Consider the following 6259-nt stretch of genomic DNA (forward strand, 5'->3'; position numbering starts at 1 on the left):
TCCTTCCACTGGGGAAAAGAAAAGGTTAGTTAGGTGGGGTAGAGAAATGAGGACCAGAAGTTCCCCGCCTAGGAAAATCAGAATATGAAACATTATTAAAATACATATTAATATTTCATATGTCTTAGTCATGGCTGGTAGGGTTCAGCCTAGTTGGCAAAGTCAGCTTTATCAGGGAATCCTTGGTATCTGCTGCTGAAATGCAACTCAGATCCTTGTCACCTTTGAGCCTGTCCTTCACAGATAAAAGACATGAGTTTGGAATGGGTTTCTGCACTGTGGAAGGGGGAACAGACTTACTCAACATCTTGGCTTTAAGTCCTAGCTCTGGTACTTGTTAATCTTGGTATATTAAATAAGTCTCTTGGCAAGCACGGCGGCTTATGCTTGTAATCCCAGCACTTTAGGAGGCCAGATCTCCCAGAGTGGGAGATCCCTTGAGCCCAGGAGTTGGAGACCAGCCTGTGCAACTTAGTGAGACTATTTCTACAAAAAATTTTAAAATCAGTTGGGTGTGGTGGTGCACACCTGTAGTCCCAGCTAACTCGAGAGGATAGCTTGAGTCTAGAAGGTCAAGGTTGCAGTGAGCTATGATCACACCACTGCACTCCAGCCCGGGTGACCAAACAAACAAACAAACAGAAAAAAAAAACCAAAAACAAGTTTCTTGACCTCCCCCGGGGCTCAGCAACTAACAGATAACTGAGATAACTGTGGTCAGGTATAGGCTTGGGCAACTGCACATGGTGAGCAGATCTGGGGTTTGTGAGAGAAGACAGAAGAGAATAGAGTGGAGCTCCTTCCAGGCCCACAACAAAAAATTATAAATTTGGAGGCTGGGCATGGTGGCACACACCTGTATTCCTAGCTACCTGGGAGACTGAGGCAGGAGGACCGCTTGTGCTCAGTAGTTTGAGGTTGCAGAGAGCTGTGATCACACCACTGCATTCCAGCCTGGGTGACAGAGCAAGATCGTCTCCAAAATACATACATAGATATGTACACAAATACATAACTTGGCTATAGTTTTATTTTTAAAATATATTTTAAATGATGGAAATTCATATACTAGCATATAATTTATAATTTCTTTGTAATTCATTTTTGAAAGTGTTAAACATTTGCAAGTCACCCTTTATTCTTCTTTCACCAGTGTAGTATTAATCACCCAGTGATTACCCAGAGGTAATGCTTAGGGCTCCTTCTTGATGCCCCAGGCTAGGGGATAGGGTAGGGGATAGGGTGGGGATGGGGTCGGGGCAGGTAATTCTGCCTCCAAGCCTTACATCACTGTTTACAAGTTCATTCCTCCCTACCTCATCATGTAAATCCCCATAAAAATGGCATCTCCCTACAGTGACTGTCCATCAAATAATGACTTTGTCACCTTCTGCTCCTGTGTTCCGAATATCTCATTGTTTTACCTCCCCGTCTTTATGCTCTCTTTTCCCTTGGTTTTGCTGCTGGTAAACTGGTCAAGTGCTGCCACCTACTGGCCAAAGTGTATATTACTAAAGAGCTGTGGTCTGGAAAAGATTAAGTAAGGCCCAAGGTGCCTGTGTTACAAATGACTGGATTGCGGCTTTTCACATAATTTTGTTAGCAACCTATCAGCAAAGAAAGAGTTCATAACTGTGCTTTCAGGCAAAAACGAATTTTGACATAGTTGTTTAATGAGTGTTAAAACTTTTTATGTTGAAATAGTTTCAGATTTACAGAAAAGTTGCACAAATGGTACAAGAAGTTCTGCTTGGCCTTTACTCAGTGTTCCCTAATATTAACATTCTTAAGAGTAACTGCAGGACAATAATTGAAACCAGGAAATGGACATTTGTACAATACCGTTAATTACTCCACAGATATAATGTGAAGTTTGCCAGCTTTCTCACTAATGCTCCTTTTCTTGTCCAGGATCCAATGATTCATTATCTTCTATTGTATTTATTTGTCTTGTCTCCAGGACTCGTCTAATCTGTGATAGCTCCTCCATCTTTCTTCACCTTCACACTTTATTTTTTTAATATATTTTTAAATTTTTGAGACAGGGTCACCCAGGCTGGAGTGCAGTGGCACGACCATCAGGGCTCCCTGCAGGCTCCGCCTCCTGGGCTCAGGAGCTCCTCCCACCTCAGCCTCGTGAGTAGCTGGGACCACAGGTACGTGCCACCACACCTGGTGATATGGTTTGGCTCTGTGTCCCCACCCAAATCTCATCTCAGATTGTAATCCCCATAATCCCCATGCGTCGAGAGAGGGACCGGGTGGGAGGTGATTGGATCACGGGGGTGGTTTCCCCCATGCTGTTCTCGGGATAGTGAGTGAGTTCTTACAAGATCTGATGGTTTTATACGGCAGTTTTCCCTTGCTGGCTCTCCCCTGCCTGCCACCATGTAAGATGTGTTTGCTTCACGTTCTGCCATGATTGTAAGTTTCCTGAGGCCTCCCTAGCACTGGGGAACTGTGAGTCAATTAAACCTCCTTTGTTTATGAATTATTCAGTCTCGGGTACTATCTCTACAGCAGTGTGAGAATGGACTAACACACCCGGCTAGTGTATATATATACAAAATATACATATAAAACCCTGTCCCCACTATATATAGTGTATATATATATATATATATAGAGAGAGAGAGAGAGAGAGAGAGAGAATATATATAGAGTATATATATAGAGAGAGTATATATATATATATATATAAAATATATATAAAACCCTGTCCCCACTATATATATAGGGTTTTTTTTTTTTTATGTTGCCCAGGCTGGTTTTGAACTCCTGGGTTCAAGCCATCTGCCTGTCTTGGCCTCCCAAAGTGCTGGGATTACAGGGTTACAGGTGTGAGCCACTGCACCGGACGACCTTCACATTTTTTTTTTTTTTTGGGACGGAGTCTCGCTCTGTCACCCAGGCTGGAGTGCAGTGGCGCAATCTCGGCTCTGCAAGCTCCGCCTCCCGGGTTCACGCCATTCTCCTGCCTCAGCCTCTCCGAGTAGCTGGGACTACAGGCGCCCGCCACCACGCCCGGCTAATTTTTTGTATTTTTAGTAGAGACGGGGTTTCACCGTGGTCTCGATCTCCTGACCTCGTGATCCGCCCGCCTCGGCCTCCCAAAGTGCTGGGATTACAAGCGTGAGCCACCGCGCCCGGCCGACCTTCACATTTTTGAAGAATAATGGTCAGTTATCTTGTAAAATGTCCCTCAGTTTGTCCGCTATTTTCTCGTGATTAGGTTGAGGTAATCTGTCTTTGGTGAGAATACTGCCATGTTCTTAGTGCATCATATGAGGGGATGCATGATGTTGATAAGTCTTATTTATCAGTAGTAATGCTAACTTTCATCTCTTGGTTAAGACGGGGGGAACTGTCAAGTTCCTCCTGTTTAAAGTTGCTATTTTTCCTTCGTAATTAATAAATATTGCAGGAAAATGCTTTGAGATTATGCAAATATCCTATTTCTTACCATACTTTACCTATTGACTTTAGAATTTCTAGGTGGTTCTTGCCTGCAGCAATTATTAATGCGGTGTTCGTTTGCATAGTTGTGATTACCTGTTTTCATCTCTCCTACATTTTAAAATAGGAATTCTACTATAAGGAGGAACTGTCCCTTTCCCCCATTTATTTATCTATTCAGTTATATATTTAGCTCGGTATGGACTCAGGCATATTTTATTCTGTGGACTATAATCCAATATTATCATTATTTATTTTGCTGTTCAAAATATCCAAGCTTAGGCTTTGGGAGCTCTTTCAAGCTAGCTTCTGTCCCCTTTGACATGCCCCATAATTTTTAAAAAACAGCTTTCTGGAGGTATAATTGACAAATACAAATTGTGCTAATTTACACTGTATAACTTGATATATCTGTATCAGCTTTCTCAGGAACCTCACAGAGCACACCATGTTATTCTCAATGTGTGAACTCAGAAAAGGGCATATGAAATCATCTTCCCTGAGCACAATGACTCAGTTACTACCCAATTATCACAAGTACCCAATCCAGGACCTCAGGACCTTGGCATTTTACCCTGTGGCGAGATAGACTTGGCATGACAAAAGTAACAATTATGAAGAAGTTACAAAGGTTTAAAAAAAAATCTTTGAGAGTGGGTGTGCTGTCTCATGCCTGTAATCCTAGCACTCTGGGAGGCCAAGGTGGGTGGATCACTTGTGGTTAGGAGTTTGAGGCCAGCCTGGCCAATATAGTGAACCCCCGTCTCTACTAAAAATACAAAAATTAGGCCGGGCGCGGTGGCTCACGCTTGTAATCCCAGCACTTTGGGAGGCCGAGGCGGGCGGATCACGAGGTCAGGAGATCGAGACCATAGTGAAACCCCGTCTCTATTAAAAATACAAAAAATTAGCCGGGCGTGGTGGCGGGCGCCTGTAGTCCCAGCTACTTGGAGAGGCTGAGGCAGGAGAATGGCGGGAACCCGGGAGGTGGAGCTTGCAGTGAGCCGAGATCGCGCCACTGCACTCCAGCCTGGGGTGACAGAACAAGGCTCTGTTTCAAAAACATTTTTTTGAGTTCTGAAGCTTTCTGAACCCCTAACATGTATGGCTGCTGGCTTCCTTGCTGAGAGGGCATGTGAACATCAGCTTGGGGCTTTCATCCTTGGGCAGGGAGGAATGGCAGAGAAGGAGCTCTGAAAAGCATCTCCTCTACAAAGGCGACGAGAACACTGGCAAAATGGTCAAAATCAACTTTTTCAGAACTCTGGAAATTATCCAAAGGCTTGCAACAATTGGAGGAATGTTTAAGAAAAACAGCCTGAATCTCAGTAAGAACAGCCAGGTTTGTGACATTTTAACTTAGGCTTTTCCTATCCCCTCTGATATGGTAATACAGGAGTTACTAAGAAATTGTTTTAGTCGGTTAGAGCAGGTAAAAGAGTTCTCAGTGGAATTTTCCTTTAATAAAAAGCAGCCCCCAAACCACTTCTTCACTAACAGAAAGCAGCCTGAAAAATCAGGCTGCAAGCATAGATATGCAAGCTAGATGCTTGCATATGTAAATGCCAGCAGGTGTACCTGGAAGCCAGGTACATTCAATATGGTGATTCCTGCTCCCTTTTGTTTGTCACCATATGTGCGGGTTTCATGGCACCAGCCAGGTAAAACCACGTGTGCAGGTGTCATGGCGACAGCCAGGTAGAAGTCACATTTGCATAATAAACAATTAGGGTGGGAGGGCCACTTTCTTCGCAGGCTATGTAAATGACACAGACCTGGTCAAACCAATCCCCTAGGCCCTATGTAAATGCATCACTGCCTCCTCAAGCCTCTCTACAAAATCAATCACGTTCCACCCCAAACCTGGAAACCCTCTCTTGGGTGACCTGCTTTCTCAACATGAGAAAGCTTTCTCTTTTTTTTTTTTTTTTTTTTTTTTTTTGAGACGGAGTCTCGCTCTGTCACCCAGGCTGGAGTGCAGTGGCGCCATCTCGGCTCACTGCAAGCTCTGCCTCCCGGGTTCACGCCATTCTCCTGCCTCAGCCTCTCCGAGTAGCTGGGACTACAGGCGCCCGCCACCACGCCCGGCTAATTTTTTTGTATTTTTAGTAGGGACGGGGTTTCACTGTGGTCTCGATCTCCTGACCTCGTGATCCGCCCGCCTCGGCCTCCCAAAGTGCTGGGATTACAAGCGTGAGCCACCGCGCCCGGCCGAGAAAGCTTTCCCTACCTTTCCTCTTCTTTGTCTATTAGACTTTGCAGTGCTAAACCCACTCCTTGTGTGTGACTGTGTCCTTACTTTTCTTGATGTGAGACAATGAACCTCAGGTATTTACTCCAGACAGCGGAGCTGTTTCAACGGTTTGGCTGTGTCCCCACTCAAATATCATCTTGAATTGTAATCGCCATAACCCCCACGTGTGTAGGGAGAGAGCTGGTGGGAGGTGACCGGATCATGGGGGCTGGTCTCCTATGCTGTTCTCATGATAGTGAGTGAGTTCTCACAAAATCTGATGGTTTCATAAGGGGCTTCCCCCTTCACTCCTCACTCTGTCTCTTGCCTGCCACCATGTGAAGAAGGTGCCTGCTTCCTTGCTTCCCCTTCTGCCATGACTGTGTTCCCTTAGGCCTCCCTAGCCATGTGGAAGTGTGAGTTAATTAAACCTCCTTCCTTTATAAATTACTCAGTCTCAGGTAGTGTCTTTATAACAGTGTGAGAATGGACTCATACACCCTCCTCTCCAGCTTTGCAGTCTCCTTAAAAACTAACAGCCCTGCAGCCTCTGGAGGGGGAGGGGGAGGG

This window comes from Hylobates moloch, unplaced genomic scaffold (assembly GCF_009828535.3).
Source record: "Hylobates moloch isolate HMO894 unplaced genomic scaffold, HMol_V3 SCAFFOLD_14, whole genome shotgun sequence".
NCBI classification, from domain to species: Eukaryota; Metazoa; Chordata; class Mammalia; order Primates; family Hylobatidae; genus Hylobates; species Hylobates moloch.